Here is a 19,982-nt window from a genome sequence, read left to right as displayed (position 1 = left end):
TTTTAAAGACATTTTAAAAAATAAAAGGTAAAATTTTAAGGTGAACAGATTTTCATAAATTTGTTTCAAGCTATTTTAGGTTTTATAGTGTTGAGTGGAGTAAATTAATATTATTTTAGTACCATGTTATTAATTAGTGATAGACTATTTCATTAATTTCCTTTGTGTCATATCCTTATTACTTAATATTATTTCTAGAGATTACTTTAGATAAAAAAATTAAAGATAATTTATTTTATTTAGATTTTCATCCAGCTAAGCACCAACAGTCTAACAATTGGTATTTCATAATATGTAATAGAGGGCTGGGTAATTTTCCATTCTTTCTGCTTGTAACCTAACCCTGATTGTTGTGAATAGGTTGCATTTTGCAGTTTATCTTCAGTGTTGGATTTCCAGCATCATGAATGGAGTAAAAATGCTCATTTAATAAATTTCTATACACCAATCTGGGCTTTTTTTTTAAAGATTTTATTTACTTATTTGAGAGAGAATGTGTGAGCATGAGCGGGGGGAGGAGCACAAGCAGGAAGAAGGGGCAGCAGGAGAGGGAGAAGCGGGCTCCGTGCTGAGCAGGGAGCCTGGCATGGGGCTCAGTCCCAGGACCCCGGAATCACGACCCCAGCTGAAGGCAGACGCTTAACAAACTGAGCCATTATAAGCTCTATTAAAGGCTGTGTACGAACAGAATTAACACTTCTGGAATTTTTAGGACCATTTTGGATACATACTACGTGTGAGAGGTTAAAATCTACATTGCCGTCCTAAACCCAAGGAGCTTGGAAAATAGATTTTCCTTAGCCATAAGGAGATGTATACATTTTACATAAATAATTATTTCAGCATCTGAATTACATAGAAATAGAATGCTTCCAAAGATCAGAATCTGTGCTCAACAGTAGGGTGTGATTATTTATCTACTCATGCTGCTCTCTCTCTTAAAAAAAAAAAAAAAAAAAAAAAAAGATTTTATTTATTTTAGAGAGAGAAAGAGAGAGCCTGCAAGATCCGAGAGGAGGAGCGGAGGGACAGGGACAAGCTGACTCCACACTGAGCGCAGAGCCCAACGTGGGGCTCCATCCCCCAACCCTGAGATCCTGGCCTGAGCTGAAATCAAGAGCTGGACACCCAGGCGCCCCTCATGCTATTCTCTTAACAGTTTTTATAACGATCGCAAATCCAGAAGTGATGTCTCGATGATTGAAAATGCGAACATAGCCCCATCCTCTGTGTCTCATTTGCCTAAAGGCCGTGTTTTAAGCAAACACACGATGTAGAATTTAGCTGGCATACTTTAAATGTATTTTGATGGAATGAGATCATCATATTAATAACAGTCATTTTCCTTTCTTCAAAATGGTTATTTACACAGATGAACTGGTTAGTTTCGTGAAAATTGAGATGAAAATCACCAAAAAAACCCCAAACATCCAAAGACACGTGTGGATAGGCATTGCGTAACATCAGAAAAAGAATTAAAGGCCATTCACAATAAAGGCAGTGTCTTTATTAATGGGTAAAATTACCTCGGGTGAGTGTCTCTATTCTCTCAATGTGTAATTTAGCCCCAATACAAGGATAAACATACAGTTAAACAAAAGACATGTTTTAAGATGGTGCTTAATACTAGCAATCTAGTGTGGTATAATGCCAATAGCAGAGAAGGCTAAATAGGAAATTCATTAATTATGCTCTGTTTACCATTTTATTGTCAACTCTGATCATTAAGATGATCTATCTTGACTACTCTCATTAGTACATGAAAGTGAATCATCATACAATTGGATTTAATCAGCATATCAAAATTTCATATTTGTGCCTTTCCCAGAAAGAATAAATATGTTGACTTACCGCTATCTAGGATGAAGATAATTTATATTTCATTGTAATTATATATATATCTTTCAAATTAGTCTGCTTTTGAAAAACTGTTATATCACACAGAAACATTTTGTTACTTAACCATTTTGCATTTTTTCCATTTTGCATTTTTACTGAAAACTTACACAACCGTGTTCCATTTTTTTTTCCCAGCCAAATTGTGTTCTTTTTCAGAGATCTCACCTTTAAACGAATTGCATCTACAACAGGCCCACGCTGAACCAGTCTAATAATTAGTGTGAGCTTGACATTTGTTGGATGATTTTGAATGTATGAGCAGATATAACCATATAAGTCATGCGTGTCTAAGAAAGAAAACATATTATACTCAAGTATTGTGATTTCAAAATTTTATTTTGATCTCATTATTAGACATTCTTTAAATCACACAGGTGACGAAGAGAGATTGGGAATGGATTTGTTATAGGGAGTTGTTCAAGTGAATGTGTCAGCGAGGTCAGACCCCCAAGTCTCGAGGACTGTCAGCCTTGGGATCTTTAATTCATTAAACCAACATTGTGTTGAAGTGACCCTCAACTTCCTAAAAGTATTTTGAGGGAATTAAAACAAATAACTGGTTCCTACAATATTTATTCACTGTAGTTTCTGAACTGCTGCAGTAGGCCTTATGTATAGCCAACCCATATCCACTTTGAAAAATCTTCTATTCATTCCATAGTGAGCATGAGCTCTTAAGAATATCAACATAATGACTTTAAGGCATGCCCATAACCATTTAGGAATGGCTTTACTGAACACATTACTTTTAGGGAAAAGGAAAACTCTCTAGAGTTATATGTAAATAGTTTAGTGATAACTAGAAATACAATACAATTATTTTTATCCTATTATTATTCTCGACTGACCACTCTGACCTGTTGACTCTAGATTTCTTCTCGCCTTTAATAGCTTAACCCATGGCCAGTTTTTCTTTTCCTGAAATATACTTCTTTTTTCTTTTTTTTCTTTTTTTAAGATTTATTTACTGGGGACGCCCGGGTGGCTCAGTGGTTGAGGGTCTGCATTCTGCTCAGGGCGTGACCCTGGGGTCCTGGGATCGAGTCCCCCATCGGGCTCCCTGCAGGGAACCTGCTTCTCCCTCTGCCTGTGTCTCTGCCTCTCTCTCTGTGTGTCTCATGAATAAAACAAAGAAACAGAAATCTTTAAAGATTTATTTATTTATTTGAGGGAGAGAGCAGAAGAGAAGGGCAAAGGGAGAGGGAGAACCTCCATAGACTCCCCACTGAGTGCGGAGCACGGAGCCCAACTTGGGACTGGATCCCACGACCCTGAGATGGAGATCTGAGCCGAAATCAAGAGTCAGACCTTAACTGACTGAGCCACTCAGGCGCCCCTGAAGCACACTTTTTAAAAATTTACTTTCATGAGTATTTTTGCATGAATAAGGTCTATTTTTCCCCATTTTGGGGGAAAAGATATTTACATTTCTGTAATTCATAAAAATAACTTTGTTATGTAAAGATCATTGGCAGTTATTTCTCTCATCATATACAGGTGATTCTTTAGAGTCTCCTAACTGGTGGTGTTCCTAGGGACAAATCATTGGCCAGTTTAATTACTTTTCCTGTGAAGTTGCTTTGTTTTCTTACTGGCTTTTCTGAACACATCTCTTTCCTCCGCTTTTCTGCTGTTTCACTAGGATACGCGTAGGTATGGATTTCTTATTACTTATCCTGATTAGGAATCAATGGGGTCTCAGATTTAGTTCCTATCTTTCCTTTTTTTTTTTTTTTTTTTTTTTGGTTTTTTGGATTTTTTTTTTTTTGGGGGGGTGGGAAATACTCAGCTATCATCTCTTTGAATGTTGCCTTGTGATCTCTCTCACTGTTAATACCTTCCAGAGCTCTGTTTAGATTCATGTCAAGCCATCTCACTCTTTCCTCCATGTAATGTAGTCCCTCTATATACGTCTGAGCAAAAATAATAAATATTTTTTGGGGGGGTTATTTTTCCAGTTCACTGATTCTTTCATCAGTTTTATATCTAACCTACTACCACTTGACCTATCCATTCAGAAAAAAATCTAATTATAATTTAAAGAATGTAGAAATTTCACTTGGTTCTTTTTTCCTTTTTCAACATTCTTTTATTTCTTTAAGAAAAATGTTATATTTGCTTTTATTAATTTTTTTCTGAGAATTATAGTAACTGCAATCTTTGCATGTCTGTTTCTTGCTCTTGTTTATATTAGTTTTTATGCATGGCTCCTGTGTGTGTGTGTGTGTGTGTGTGTGAGTGTATTGTGTGTCTGCGTGTGTGTGAAGGTGTTTTTTATTCTTTTGTTGATTTGTTTCATATTATAGTGAGGGACTAATTCTCTTTTGGATTTTGTTTATAGGCATTCTTCATGTCTTAGGTTAAGGGTGAGTTCATACGGTGTTTGCTTTTGCCTACCCAAATTATTTCAAATAAATTAGTTTTGGAACACGGCCTATAAAGTGAATTTGGACCCTTGGAGGATTAAAATTTCAGATGGTACATGTAGTTCTTCTTTTCCCCTTGATGCTGTTTCAAAACAAATACTGATAATATTTCAAGTTGTCAACATCTTTAGAAGAGGCAGTTTAAGAAAGCTGGGAAAGGAATGTTTCATTTCTTGCCCTTCCTTATTTATTTTAGTGAATAAGTTCCGACCTGTTAGTAATTTCTTATTAGTCTCCATCCCTTGGAGGCGTCCTGTTCTAGTTCCTGTCTTCTGCAATCTGTACATAGTGTCAAAGCTGTGGCTCGAGATCTTAGATTCTGTAGAAACACTCAGTGAGATTGCTGACATTGGTACTTGCTTAGTCCCTGGTGTTCAGTTTTCTTGAAGATCTCCAAGGTCTTTATGTTCATGGTAACTCATTAATGAATTTAGAATTGTTTTTTTTTTAAGATTTTATTTATTTATTCATTGGAGTCACAGAGGCAGAGACACAGGCAGTGGGAAAAGTGGGCTCCCTGCAGGGAGCCTGACATGGGACTCGATCCCAGGACCCCGGGATCACACCCTGAGCCAAAGGCAGATGCTCAACCACTGAGCCACCCACGAAACCCTAAAATTGTTTCTTTTAAAAAAAAAAATATATCCAAATACCTCAGTTAATAGTAAGTAACGTTAATTTCTAAATATATATTTTCTTATAAAATAAATTATCTTGTAACAAACCCTACCATCTAAAACAGAGGAACATGTGAATTTGGAGAAACAATTTAAGCACTGACTTTTGAAAATGGGTCCTATATTTTATTCATTTTATTCTAGTGTCTTTGATTTCGTGATTACTATGGCAACAAGTTTCTTACAAAATTTAAAAACCTAAGTTGCTAAAGCCACCCACAATAGGTAGTAGTCAACAGAATATCCATTAAATTGTCCAAAAAATAGATTTCTAACTATTACAAAAAATAAAATAAATAGCAAAACCAAAACAGTTAGTCAGATGCTGAATTATATAATTTTCACTAAATATTTTTCTTATTGAACCATATGCCTAGTTTATGGGAAAAAATTAAAAGGGAATTGTTTTTAAAATCTTTGCCTTCCAAGAAATATCAGCTCATTGACATTAAGGGTTTATACTTTGTTTACCTAATGATCTCACTTGCAAGAAATTTTCAAAATTAAAAATATTAAACTTATATGCATAAACATCGGTATAGCATTAACTATATGACCATCCCTGTATCATTAAGAGTCTTTTAGTACATCAAATTTAAAATATCAGTTTAGCCATTGAAATCGTGTGTGTAAGGAATGCATAGCAACCTGACAATTTTGTAATGTTAGTAATATAATGTTAAGGAGAAGAGTCAACATTTATACATTTAAGTTTATATGCTTGCATATAAACTGATAGGAAAAAAAATTAAAAAGTAAAAATATTTATGTTGGTATGGTGAAATTGCATATGCTTTTAAAGCGTACTTCATGTATTATAATTCTGTTCTTATAATCAAGATAACCCTGATGTAAGTTATATCTAATTCAAGATAAAGTTAATCATGATTTACTATTTAAAAAAAAAATATCCATTTGCCATCTAGAGCTGTAAACATCTGTTCCAAACTGGTTAGCTCAGGACTCTATGTGATGATGATGTAGCATAATTTGGCATGTGGGCCAGTTATTTTTTCTAGAATAAGGTCTCCAGGCCAACTCATAAAGTCAAATTTCCAAAATTAAAGGTCTAGGGGGATTTTCTTGCAATTTTCAAAGCTATATATATAAACCTTATAATAAACTAGATTGGAGACCAAAGGGAATGGATTCAGGATACCGAGAGTTGTTAGATGGGCACATAGAAAACAATTGGATAAAAATACACAACGAATGCCTCAAAGTACAGTTTCAACTTCATGTGGCATTGACATGGAAAATTACCGATGTTAATCAGAATTGCTATAAGCTGTCATAATATTAGCCAGAACTTCAGTATTAAAAATTATAAATTTAGCAGGTTAATCTCTGATCTGTTGAAGACAACTGCACTGAATATTCTGGAATTGCTTCTTGGACTAAATATAAATGCCTTTCCTGAATGTGCATGTTCTTTTGGGCACAGAAGGAAAGGATATGAGAAGGGATGCCGTGTGATTACTTGTTCTAGTTTCCTGCATGTTATGTCCCTGGCCTTATGCTGAGTGCTGTGGATACGAGGATGGATTATCTCTGAAGGGACTTAGAAGGAGAAAGCAGTCACAAAATGCGAGTGCTTGATCTGAAATCAATATACTAAAAAATGTGTTCAAGCAATCTCTGGTTAATGACTGAAAAGCAGGGTTGGTCTTCTAGGATGCCAGGTAGTCTTTTTTGAGTTACTTCTTTATTGCTTAATGGTGCTTTCATTCTCATTTTTAACCATCAGGTTCTCTGCACTGCAGCAGGTTCCATTGAACTCGAGCTAAAATTTAAGTGACTGATCAGGACTGGTATGTTACATTCCTAAGGGATTTTCTGCTTCTCCTACATTGACAGTCTTTTACACCTACACAAGATCCTAGAGATAATTTATTTCACTTCTGTTCAGAAATCTGAAGTCTGCAGTCCCAAGGACAGGCCGTGACCTGTGCAAGGTCATTAGCTATTAAGTCATAGAGTGAAGACTCCTCCATTCTCCATTGTAATAAGGGCAAGAAATCTAAGCTAGACACCTGCCCTGGTTATTTACAGGAAGCTCTTGATGCCAAACATTTTTCTCTAACCTCTTATGTCTTCAAAGGAATATTGTATAGAAATATAAGTAGGTCTAATACAGTGCTTTATGTGTTTTGTGGCTCCAAATTAAAAAGAAAGAGATCCAGAATTCCTTCATTTATGAGAGAATTGCTTTTAAATGCAATTCTACACAAAAGTAATATTAAAAGAAAATTCTAACGTACAAAAACCCAAGGTTAGTTTGCTCATCTATCACTTATAATGGAAGCTATGCAACTAATGATCCATTCATCATTTTGAAAATCTACTTCCAATGTATTAGGCTGCTAAACGCCTGCAGATCCAGGGAACTGGAGTGAGGCTATTGTATTAAAGTACTTTAAAGTTGGAAAGTATGAAAAATAAACTCTTTACCAAGAGCAATTGTAGAAGTATAAATACATTCTTAAATATGTAATACATAAGTGAAATAAACCACTTAAAAATAAATTTTAAAACTGATTATTAAAATCGATCGAAACATAAAAAAAGAGGTATTATTTGGTAATTTTTACAGGTTAGATTTAATAAATGTGTGATACAAAGTCAAGAAATATTTTTAGCCTGTGAACACATTCTCACAACGATATTGCTGTTGAATTAAAGCATTGACATTTGGCATAACCTTAGGTAATTTTCAAAACAGTGCTGGATACTGTGATAATGTATGGTTTATACGTTTTATGATATAATAGTAGCTTTCACGTATCCCAGACCAACCTGTCATCTGTGCACATTTCTGGGTCTCTCTGAATTTAGTGTGTCTGCAGGCAATAAAAACAAATTTTAACCTTTACCTAAGCAAAGCATGAATGGGAATCTACACCTCATTTCACTCTCTTATCCTGCAGCAAAAACAAAACAATACTGGAACAGAAACCTCGGGAATACACTCCAAACTGAATGTAGGGGCCTTGGAGATGCCCATTATTGCACTGGATTCCAATACTGTGAATGTATTAAGGTGCACGATGTTATGCCTGCTTCATTAGTGTATTATCTTAGGTAATAATACTGAAAGCTGCTGGCGTGGCATCTTCAACTATAATTGATTCTGCATTTTTTAAATGAGACTTATTTAATGCTAACTTAGGAAGCTTTTTCAATATACTTAACAATCAAGGCAACACTGGCACTGATCAAATAAAGTGTATACAGACAGTGCATAACTTACACTAGTTAATATCAGGGTTGAAGGTAGAGATGTATTTTCATTTTCCAGATGAATTAAGTGGAATTTGGGAAACAACAATCGAATTGTTAAATAAGTTCAAGAAGTTAAATAACTCGGTAAGTTGAGTTTTAATCTACAGATATTTTTTCCCTTCTAAAAATAGATAATTTCGATTTGTGAACTATAAAGCACTAAAAATCAAACCGAAACAAACAAAATAAAATAAAAAATCCACTTCCTTGTACTGAAATGAAGGCAGATACTGTATTAGCCTACCAAGAATTTCACTTTATGAGCCACTGAGGCAGTATACTTGCATAAGGGAAAATGTGAATATGAAATTATCAGGATCTAAGAAATGGATTTCTATTAAAAGGGGCAAAGTATAAAAGAGCTGACATACAGAAGCAGACATACAAAGTCAAATAAAATTAAAAATGCAAGAGCTACATAGTTGCTTTAGCAGCATTATTAAATGATAACAGAATGTGAGACTCGGACGAAACATTTAATATACACACTGGTGTTGGAAACTGGGTACTTTTACAAGCCCTTAGCAGAGGATAATGATACAACATTTTTGCAAGTAAATAGGAAGTAGCTATTAAAAATTTTAAATGTTCATGCACTCTACTCCAGTAATTCTATTTGTAACATACTTCGAGTGCTCATTTCCAGCAAGGTATAAATATGACCTCGTTTTATATTTTCAATAACCGAATTCAACTATATGCTGCTAAATTATCCTTCCCTCGCCCTTATGACTGCGTTGGCAGGTTCTACTACATTTTGTCGACGTCTCCTTATCACATTGAATACCCTTTGGTTTTAGCTGTCAATCTCATATCCGAATGAAATTTCCAAACTACCTTATATCCTCTTCTTTCACATCAGTGGGTTCCTTTATTTGGGGTAGGAGAAAGGAAAGGAAAACAAAAGAGTCAAATATCACTTTCCTTGTCTGGCCAGAGTTGTAGGCTTTCAGTCAATAAATGGAATCTTCTCAGTCTACGTTAACACCTATGGATGTCTCCAGGAAGCAGATACAATTCTTGCAATCTAACCTACCTATATAATCACAAATGTGCACAAAGATATCAGTACACATCTATACATGGTCATGCTTTTTGAAAAAACAAAATAAGTAAAATTAAGAACAATCTGAATATTTAATATGAGGGGAAGAGTCGGAGGAAGCTTTCCTCTAAAGCTAAACTTTCGAGTTTTGTGTCCATCTGAATGAGTCCCATCTAAGCTCTAGGATGGATTCTGGCCCTGTATTCACATAACAGCCAAATATTTTTGTAAAATTTGCAAACTTAAGGTATTTTAAATGCAATTGGTTAAGACCATTGCTTCTCTTCAACTTCCTGAAAATATAAGTAGTATCATAGGGTATTGGACATTCCTTGCACCGTGTGAAGTCTGATGGTTACAGAAAAAGAAAAAAATCACGTGGATGAGCATCAGTGTGATAGTGGAATGGATTGAAGAGAAAAAGTATTGAAGTCATAAAACTGAAATTTCTCCAATTTCAGATTCTTCACTAAGTCAGTTAATAGATCAAAAGTATAAAGTTGCTTACAGAATTATGTAGTTCAGGACAGTGTGGCAGTCATTCACAGAGTCATTTTAATTGCTCTTTTGTATTCCTTAATTTCTGATTAACTTTGTATATTTTAAAGAATTATCCACTATACCCAAATGCGGTTACAATAGAAGAGTGTTAACCTTGTGGGAACACACACTTAATCTGCGTGGTAGACAGACTAACAACCCCCCAAAGGTGTCCACAGATTAATCCTTTAAAACCTATGAACCTTTTTAACCTCCGTGGGGAAAAGTAGCATTGCACGTGCAATTGAATTAAGGCTCTTCAGATGGGGAGATGGTCCTGGAGTATCTAGGTGAACCCCATGTGATCACAAGGGTCCTTATAGGAAATGGAGAGAGGACAACTGGAGGCGGAGGAGATGTGATGACAGAAGCTGATGTGGGAGAGGAGAGAGAGAGATTTGAAGATGCTGCCGTATTGTTAGTTTTGAGGACGGAGATGAGGACTGCAGGAGGCCTGTATCCTCTAGACGAAGGGTAATTCTAAATCTCTGGAAGGAACCCAGCCCTGCCAACAGTCTGACATAAGCTAAATAAGAACAATTTCAAGCTTCTGCTTTCCAGAATGGTGAGGTAATATATTCATGTTGTTTTAAGCAACTGAGTTTGTGGGGTTTTGTTATAGCAGCGATAGGAAACTAGTACTAACAAAAAGAGAATTTTGTGGTGTTTGTTAGCAGTACATTTTCATTTATTTTTTTTTACATTTTCATTTATTATGTTCTTCATTGAAAATATCCACATTGTTCAAAATTTTGTATTAATAATTTTATATTATTTTTCTTTTTAAAAAGGTATAACTATGAGATCTACAGAAATTGGATCGTACTGTGCATAAGACAGTGGTTAAGTTTTATACCATAGGGCGCCTGGGTGGCTCAGTGGTTGAGCATCTGCCTTAGGCTCAGGGCGTGACCCTGGGCGGGGTCCTGGGATCCAGTCCCACATCTGGCTCCCTACAGGGAGTCTGCTTCTCCCTCTGCCTGTGTCTCTGCCTCTGCCTGTGTGTCTCTCGTGGATAAATAAAATCTTAAAAGGAAAAGTTTACACCATATTTTTCATCTTCTGAAATAACTAAATATAGTGTTCTGATGATCAAATTGATGTTATCCTCAAAGAAAGTACTTTGGGAAAGACCTAGATCTTTTGTAATTCATTTTTTTTTAATTGTATATACCTGTTGGGAAGAGAATATAGACACATCCAACAAGACAGTTTCTTTTCTTTGACACTATAAACACTTCTTCATCTAAAACAGCTATGCATTGTCTAATGCTGAAAAGGATCTCCTGTGAATGTTTAGCAATGAAGTCAAGCCAGATGCTTCACTTCGAGAATCAGGAATATCATGGCAGTAGCAATATAAACTTGTCTACTTGTTTTTATTTAAAAGTCATTAAGCACCACGGCAAAGTAACTCGTTACTGCTGTTCAAGGTACTATAATCACCTCGCCTGGAGAGTCAGGTATGGAAAGCACCACACTAATAACGAATCTTATATTTATATGGCAAAGGTGTTATTAAAGAAAGCAAATAAAGCACGTTCTCCACAATCCTACCCCTTATGCTTTAGTAAATCTGGATGAGTTAATAACAAGCTGAGCATAATAACAAGTGGGTGCTGATTAATTTGACAATTCAGTATCTCATCCCTTTTTTTTTCTCAGCATCTCATCCTTAATTGCTCAAGTATTCTAACTGAACTCATCTTTTTATATATCATAATACTTTATCAAAATGCCTGCAGTAAAAGTGTGCAAGTGTTTTCTTGTTGGGAATCCTAATGCTTTTTTATCCTCCTGCCCCGAAAAGGTGTTTTGTTTGCTTTCATGCTAGTTTCCTAATACACCACAGTCTCCAGTGGTTCATTTAAGGTCACAGACCTGCATGCGCTCACTCAAAGAGTTGATAGGCAGTGATAGCATTAAGGAGATCATAAGAAGCATTATTAATTCTCAGTTATTGTCTCTCATTAGAAATGAAAGAAAAGCCCTTTGTTTCTGAATTTCCACTGTGTTTAAAAACATTGGAACTTTCAGATTTGTATTTTAACTTATTTTCTCTTACTCATTCGGTTTTGTGATTCTAACATGGGTCATTAAATAAAGCTTGAAGAAGTAAAAATTATCATGAGTATTTCCAAATAGCTCTTAATTTTGGTGTGTGTATGGACACATATACCCACTACATGCATTATATAGAAGGAAAACAACTTGCTTTGATGAACGGTCGTTAAGACCGAAACATGATAAATGTCTTTATCCAAATGTTCACTAACTCAATGCCTAAAATGGAATTTTATCTCAATGGCTCTTCCATTAGAACAAAACCACGACGATGCCAGTGAAATACTCACTAATTCAACCTTTTTTCTTCTGTGTGTGTTGCCAATGTAATTTTTGAACGTCATACAATATAATTTAACGCGTATTCACTTCCATGTTAATGTACAGTATTTTCTCTCACTTTATTGCCCCTCAAATTAATTGCTCACTTTGAACTCACCATCCTTGATAGCGATCGTTATTTTTGTATTCAATCTACATGAACAGCTCTCCAGCATGAAATTTGAAAGTTATTTCTACTTAATGGAGGCCGTTCTCAGTGTTTTCTGTAAATAGTTTGCTGACAGCCTATGAAAAGCATGATCATGCGTGACTCTCTATTGGACACATGACAACATTATTTTAAGAATTTCACACAAATATTCTGTATCGATGTTCCTCTTCTTTGTTGAATACAGAAGCACGGACAAAGCACTAGGAGGGAACAGTATTTCTTCTCATGCTCTTTGAAATCGAGAATTTGACACGTTATTTAGGTTCTCTTTTCCCCATCTTCACTATTTCAGTTCGAATCTGCCACTGATGTTGGCAACATGAAAACAAAACAGGGCATTGATGTGTAGTCATCTTTACTGTAAGGACAAAGAGCAAGAATGGGGGAGAAAGATCCCCCTGTGGCCCGAAGGTTGTTAGTCCCATTAATGGTGTTTAAGGCCCTAGGACCTCGCGGTGGCAGCTCTGATGCTCTGACCCCTCAAGAAGCCACCTAGAAGCAAAGACGCCCGGGTGGCAGCACATACGCGGACCGGTGACACACACACGCTGGCCAGATCTTGGTTTCTACGTCCATTTCCCACTAGAAGGAACTGGAACACTTCAGAGAAATGACTAATTCCAGAGTTGGGTCAGGAAAAAGCACTAGAGGAGTCTGAATATCTTATTATGAAAGAAAGTAACAAGATGCTCAAAAAGCTGAATGGAGGCATGTGGTCAACACACAGGGGCCAGTTTGAAGGAGCCCACGCTGACGAACCTTGTGACAAGTTGAACCTCAAAACGAAGGACAGTATTGACAATAATGAATTAAAAACTATCAAAAAAGGGGAATCCACAAGTCAGTAGTTGCTGAAATTTGCTGAACATTGGAATCACCTGAGGATCTTTAAAAATAAGGGTGTCAGACTCTCACACCCCTGCCTACCCCCGCGCCCCCCGCCCCAGACATTCTGTGCTTATTGGTATGAAGCGTGAACGGAACATCAGATTTCTTTTTTTTTTTTCTTTTGCCTTAAAATTCATCATGCAATTATAAATACTTGGAAAAAAGAATACTTTTCTAGAATGTACTTTTTAAAAATATGTGTCTTATAAGTAAAGGAAGTTCAGCTTTTTTTCTAGCCTTTCTTTACTTTAAGCTCTGGAAACTGATCTCCTCAACATGTATGTCATTTGGGGGCCAACTGGAACATTTTCCTATTTCTGAAAAAAAAAAAAAAAAAGACTCATTCTAGGGTTTTTGCCATAGTATATCTTGTGTCAGATTATAATGTTCAGAGGCTCCAGTGGATTGTGAGAAAACAGATGTGCACAGTAACATGATACGAGGGGTTAAATAACTTATCTTTTTCTCCAGTTCTTTCTTTCCTCCCATTTGCCCTGCTATTTCTGGAACATAAGAGTCTTGAACTTTTAGTGTTCAAGGTGTTTTTTTTTTTTTTTTTTTTTTTTTTTTTAACAGTGCATTTCAGTGGTACTAGTCTGGTACTTAAAGGTCAATTTTATAAAAGATGATTCAAGTTAATTCCATTTTTCACTTATCTTCTCTGTTCTATTTTTTAACCTCGACTGTTTTTTTTTTTTTTTTACTAGAAATCATACCACAGTTTTTCCTATTTTATTTCTAAAACACTGAAATTATCTTGTGTATATTAAAGCATCAGAAAACTAGAGAAGTCTTGAGATAAGAATGTTATATACATATCAATTTTCTCTATCTCCCAGCTAAGCGCCTGGGTTAGGACACAGCATAGGAGATGGGTTCAAGGGGTGTGTGTGTGTGTGTCCTTGCCTGAATCCTAATGATCATAATGAAAACTGCCCCAAAGCAGCCTTTCCACATCACCTATTCATTTTCTCTGTTATTTTTTCAATATTCTTTTCTGTATTCAATTCATTCCATGCTTCTGATTATGAAGATGTTTTAATGACGAGAGTCCACACCTCTCATGACTGTCAAAATTAAGTCCTAAATCACTTTGGGCTGTTAAGAAGTCAGGAAACATCTTACATAAAAAACACGGGGTTCATTTTCTAGGGTACTACTTTTTTTTTAGAAGTTATACTTCAGATGCTTTAGATCAGAAGCACTTTACTTCTGATATATGCTAGTGCTGTTTGAGCTTAATGACATTTAAAAATAATGTGTAAGGCATTTTTAAATTGCTATATAATGATGTAGCCACGTGATATCAGCCGTTGCTGAAACAATATCAATTCTTAACCTGCACGTTTTTCAAGTATGTCTTATTCCATATTTAATTGCAGTGAATGGCGTTTAAAATTAAAATCTACTTTTAGAACCAGGGGCATTTTTTCACTTAAGAGACCAATTTTAATCTGCTGTAGGTGGTTCTTTTGGAACTCTTGGTAATTATATAGTAAATGAGGAGAAGACAAGATGTAAATTATTTCGTGAAATATTTTCCCCAACCTTGCAAGATATTTTAGGCAGAAGGAAACTTCGTACCATGCTAAAAAATGCATAATGTTTACAGTGACGACTTGATGCTCTCTGGGGAAAGAGACTTAGGAGAACATTTCTAATAATGTCTGAATGATTATTTTAAAACTTTTCCATATTTGCCAAGAAAGACTGTTTCTGTTTAATAGCTAGCTAACATTTTATTACTGCCTTCCAAATATGAAAAAAAAAATGGAATGATGCAGTATTATCACCTGAAATGAGTTATGGTCAGGTTCCTAATGTACTAGTCATTTCGTTTAAAGCAGGAATGGGAAGAGTGCAGTAACTTAAAATAGATTTATGTTGTGTGCATTTCTATCTAGAATTAATACGTTATAAAATATTCTGCAGGCACCATCCGTTCTTCTCTGTATTTTTAGAAAATAACATTTTTAATGGATTTCAGACTTATTGTGCTTAACAATAATTAAGCTACTTTGTTTGAACTAACCATTTTTATATAACCTTGAAAAAGGTGTAGCCGATGTTTGGGCGTAGTAGCCCCGGGGGAGCAACAAAGTCATAAAGGCAGGGATCAAACAAATTTCCTAATGTAGCCCTCGCATGGGGTGAGGCATCCCTACCCCATGCCATTAGCTAAAGGACATTGTCCTCCTCTTTCACCAACCCCCCCCCCCCCCCAAGGGATGGTTAGGGCCATCTTAGCCAGGGAGGTTTGGGAATGTTGGAAAGAGTCTGTCAAGGATTCCTCTGGTCTGGAGTTGGCTGCAGGGATGTCCTGCCTCCTCCCGTAGGACATGCACGGCCCCCTGGAGCCCTGGGCTAATTGTCTCCCCTCTGACAGTCACATGTTGTCCGATGCTCTCTGTCCCATGATGCTGCCTGCCTGTCATGTAGGAACAGTCATATAGGAACTTCGGGGGGTCCTATTCAGGGCTCTTGGCTACATGTCAAGAGTGCTTTGTGGAATAAGACCTTTGAATGTTTTTGATCATTCCGTGCACGTTCTTTAAAGTCCGTACACCTTCAAAATGGGAAGTTCAAAACAGTTTCCATCAGATTTTACATCGTGGTTGAGTGTATAGATTTGGTCATGATACAGAACCAAATATCCATTACAACCAAATTTCTATAATATAGAACTTATTAGATTTGACTTATATATCCTTTGCTGGCTTTTTTTTTTTTTTAATGGGTTACCACTAACTGTGGCTCATAAAAATCACCATTTCCCGTGTTCCACCTCCATTTTTCTCATTATTTTGTGAGGAGAAAGAAGAATGGATACTTTGAAGGTACAAGAATGATGGATATTTCTGTCTTCATCTCCTCATTGCTGCTTACTGCCCACCACTCCTATTCCCAAAAGCCACGTGCTCACATTTACCTTCCCTTAGTCTTCCTCAGGAGTCCTAATTACGGCAAAGTAAACTCAAAAAAAGGTTTAATTGCAGGCATCTAATTCCACCTCAGAGCTCTAGTTCATACTGCTGGACTACATGGACCTTCTTAAAATAGGAATCTCAGTGGTCGCTCTAGCGATACGACAATGGAATCATTATTTAATGTCTACATTTTAAAAACATGTGTTTCTTTCTAATACATTTTGTTTCCTGAAAGGATATTTCTTCATTACAATCAAATGTTTAAATGTTAATAAAGTACTAACAGACCACAGGAAATCTTTCATGATGCGTCTGAAAAACTTACATTACCTAAAATGGGCTTAAAAAAAAAACCAAAACAAAACAAACCTGAGGAATGATGAATAATAGTGTCACCTGCATTACTTAACTTGGAAGATTGCACTTTCCATGTGCACATTTTTATGGTTAAGTTAATTAGAAGATGAAGTGCTTTAAGGAAAATAAAATTCACATAATTGCAACCCATCTTCTCTGTTCTCCAAACAGTAAAACATGTGGTTATGTTCATAATATTAAACGTGTACAGCTTGTCACTTCCTCGAGAAGAGAGGGTTTCGATAGCACCCCTGATTCCTGCCTGTCCCAACGTAAAGAGTGTCCCGCCTGAAACTCATAGGTCTTCCATTTTTCGCTATTGCTACGAGAACTAAGTTCAATTTCTGGAATGTGGCCTACAAGGTCTCCAGCGATTTGGAAAAAGTGCTTCTCTCTTTAGCTCCACTTCTTTCCTTCCCTAGCTTCATACTATAGCTTAACAGGGTTCTAATCGCTTTGTGTATAAATTTACAGAAAGTAACAGTTATGCCCATCCTTGGGAAACCGAGGCTCACTGCAGGAAGTACCCATCCGTGGAGCTTCGGCCATGACAGGCCCTCAAGCGACCCCCAAGGCTGAGGAGGTTGAGCATCTAGTCTTGAAATGTAACCTACCCCTGAAGGAGTGTGACGCTCCTCTGACACTGCGGTGGAGACCTTGGGCAGCTCCATCCATCAGTCTTCTCGTACAACGCTCTGTAGTTCTTCATGAACTTGTTCTTTTCCTCCATGCCCTTGCGCACACCGTTCGTTCTCATTGAAACACACTCTTGCAAGCTTTATTCTTACATATTTGCTAAATATCTTCTAGGACCCAGCCCAGGTATCACTTTCTCTAGGAAGTCGTTTTTGAACTTTGAAGATCCATGAGATGAACCTCCTCAGGAACAGCCAAGTACACTTTGTAAAAACCCTGCGAGTGTTCGTAAATACGCAATTTTCTGATTCTTCTGTTTTCTTGTTCCCCTGCCTATTGATATGCTCGAGTACTATTTGTCCAATTTACTTTTAGATTTCTAGCAGCTAATGCAGTTATCAAGGAGTGGATTTGAACTGGATGGGAAAAGAAAAAAAAAAAAACAAGACTGGAGATATTTTACATGTAATAAGTTGTCAGACTTGACATATTTTATAATTCATCTGGATTTTAAATATTGAATTCGTTAGATTTTCATTCTGGGAGAGGATAGAAAAGTAGAGATCAGGGTAACTGAGTAAGCATATAAATTTGGGCGTGTTCATTTCATAGAGCCGAACTTAAATCTATGTCAAAATGCAAGCAAATGAACACAATTCTAGGAAATGAACATCATTAACATTTTTAGGAAAATGATAAGAAATGGTAACCTTTATTTCTTATTTCATTATTAAACTGTTACACTTTTACATAAAGTGCTTTGGTCAGGTTTCCATTGTTTTTTTTTTTTTTTTTTTTTTTTTTTGTAGTGATTTATCAGGTGGCTTCATAGTCAAGTCTGTAAAAATTTAAGAAAAAAATACTACCAACACCGCATGATTTCTTTCATAAAAATAAAGGGGGGAGACACGCTTCTCAACTCATTTTAGGTTGCCAGCGTTTCCTTGGTCCCAACAAGGCAAAAGCAGTATGAGAAAACTATAGACCGATAGCTCTCCTGAACGTAGATAGAAGCATTATTACCAAATGATAGCAGTTGAATAAATCGACAGATAAAAAGGACATGTGGTGATGGAGAGATGACCAAGTGGGGTTTATCATAGGAATGTAAGATTGGTTAACAAATAAAAATCATTTAATTCATTTTACTAGAATAAGAGAGGAAAAACAGATTATCATCATAATGATTTAGAAAAAGGTTTGGACAAAGGTCGAGATTAATTTATGATAATGGCTCTAAACAGCTAAAGGGAAATTCCCCATCCAGAAAAAAAGACATTTACGAACAATCGACAATTAACATCAGACTTAGGGACAAAAGACTGATTTATTTTCCCCTACATTGGGGAATAAAATGAGAATGTCCACTCTTAACTACTTTTATTCACAATTGCACTACTTGGGAATATAAAAGATAAACAACAGGTACATGGAACAGGAGGCATAGATCTCAAAACATGCTGCTGACAAAAGCATTTAGACACAAAGAATAATCTAGAGTGACAGAAAACAGACCTGGGGCCTGGGGCCAGGAGGAGAAACCAAGGAACTTTTTTGGAATTATGAAATGTTCTGTATTTTGATCATGGTCACTATGCAGCAGGTGTACACATTTGTCAAAACTCATAGACACGTAGGCTTAAAACGAGTGTCTTACCATCTGTAAATTATACCTCAAAATGTTTATTTTAAAAAGGAAAATGCGTTGTTTTATGGTGGGATAGAAAATACACATATCCTCAAAGATGTCACCGGATTTAATAACATTATTTCTGAAAGAGCATACCCGGTTATTTCTTAAATGTTAAGAATTTGTAATTCTGGGACACACGGGTGGCTCAGTGGTTGAGCATCTGCCTTCAGCTCAGGGAATGATCCTGGGGTCCCAGGATCCAGTTCGCCATCAACTCCCTGCAGGGAGCCTGCTTCTCCCTCTGCCTGTGTCTCTGCCTCTCTCTCTCTCTGTGTCTCTCATGAATAAATAAATAAAATCTTAAAAAAAAAAGAATTTGTAATGCTGCCATGACTACTTCCAGCATCTATCTTATCTTAATATTTTTACATTATATTTTCTAGATTTTAACTGTGACCTGATGCAGTGAGTGAGGTTTTCCTTCATCAAAGAGATCAGCCCATTATGGTGGGTTTTCTGCCTTTGTTGATTGCCTGGAATGAGAAAGAAAGCACTCCATATTAATGTAAATTGGATCTTTAACCCCAACGAATTGGCAGCACATTGACAGGATGAATCAAAGTCACAATTCCGTCTGACTGATGTCATAATCCGAGATGTCCTCTCCTTTAATTCTTAATGTCTGCTTGTCTTCAACACACACACAAACACACAATATGCTTCCCTTTTACATGGCCAGGGACTCTCTTCCTGTGCAGAAAGGCTTCCAACAACCTACAAATTGCAATGTTTGCTGGCATCGCTGTTTTTTCTTGATACGAATTTTAATTATATGATTCCATACATGTGTAGCGGTCTTTTTTTACTGATTTTTTTTAAATGATATTAAATTATTTTCATAGGTTTTCTACCTTTATTACTTACTAAGAGAAACAATATTTCCTTTGTTTGTTCTTAGTTTGTTCTTAATATTTCCTTAAGTGGCCCTCATTTAATATTCTTGGCCTTACACTCCAAGCCTTTCTCCTCCATTCCTTGTACTTCCCTTTTAATGGATATTTTCTTATTTATTGAATCTTAGACACACTAGGTGAGGGCTTATTAGTGTTCTTTAT

At 36.2% G+C, this 19,982-nt stretch overlaps 1 protein-coding gene and 1 long non-coding RNA gene across 2 annotated transcripts in view; one reads left to right on the top strand and one right to left on the bottom strand.

Moving 5' to 3' along the window:
* ZNF804A (zinc finger protein 804A) overlaps positions 1–19,982 on the top strand; it is a 272,088-nt gene that overhangs the window by 26,790 nt on the left and 225,316 nt on the right. The window lies entirely within an intron of this gene.
* On the bottom strand, positions 15,302–19,494 carry LOC144304442 (uncharacterized). Its single transcript, XR_013371354.1, has 3 exons — positions 19,325–19,494; positions 17,213–17,650; positions 15,302–15,742 (listed from the first exon to the last, which is right to left on the bottom strand). It is a non-coding gene; the product is annotated as an uncharacterized LOC144304442 (long non-coding RNA).

The sequence above is a fragment of the Canis aureus genome, chromosome 34 (genome assembly GCF_053574225.1).
Source record: "Canis aureus isolate CA01 chromosome 34, VMU_Caureus_v.1.0, whole genome shotgun sequence".
NCBI classification, from domain to species: domain Eukaryota; kingdom Metazoa; phylum Chordata; class Mammalia; order Carnivora; family Canidae; genus Canis; species Canis aureus.
Note: the sequence above shows the minus strand (reverse complement) of the source record. Positions and strands in the feature narration are given on the sequence as shown.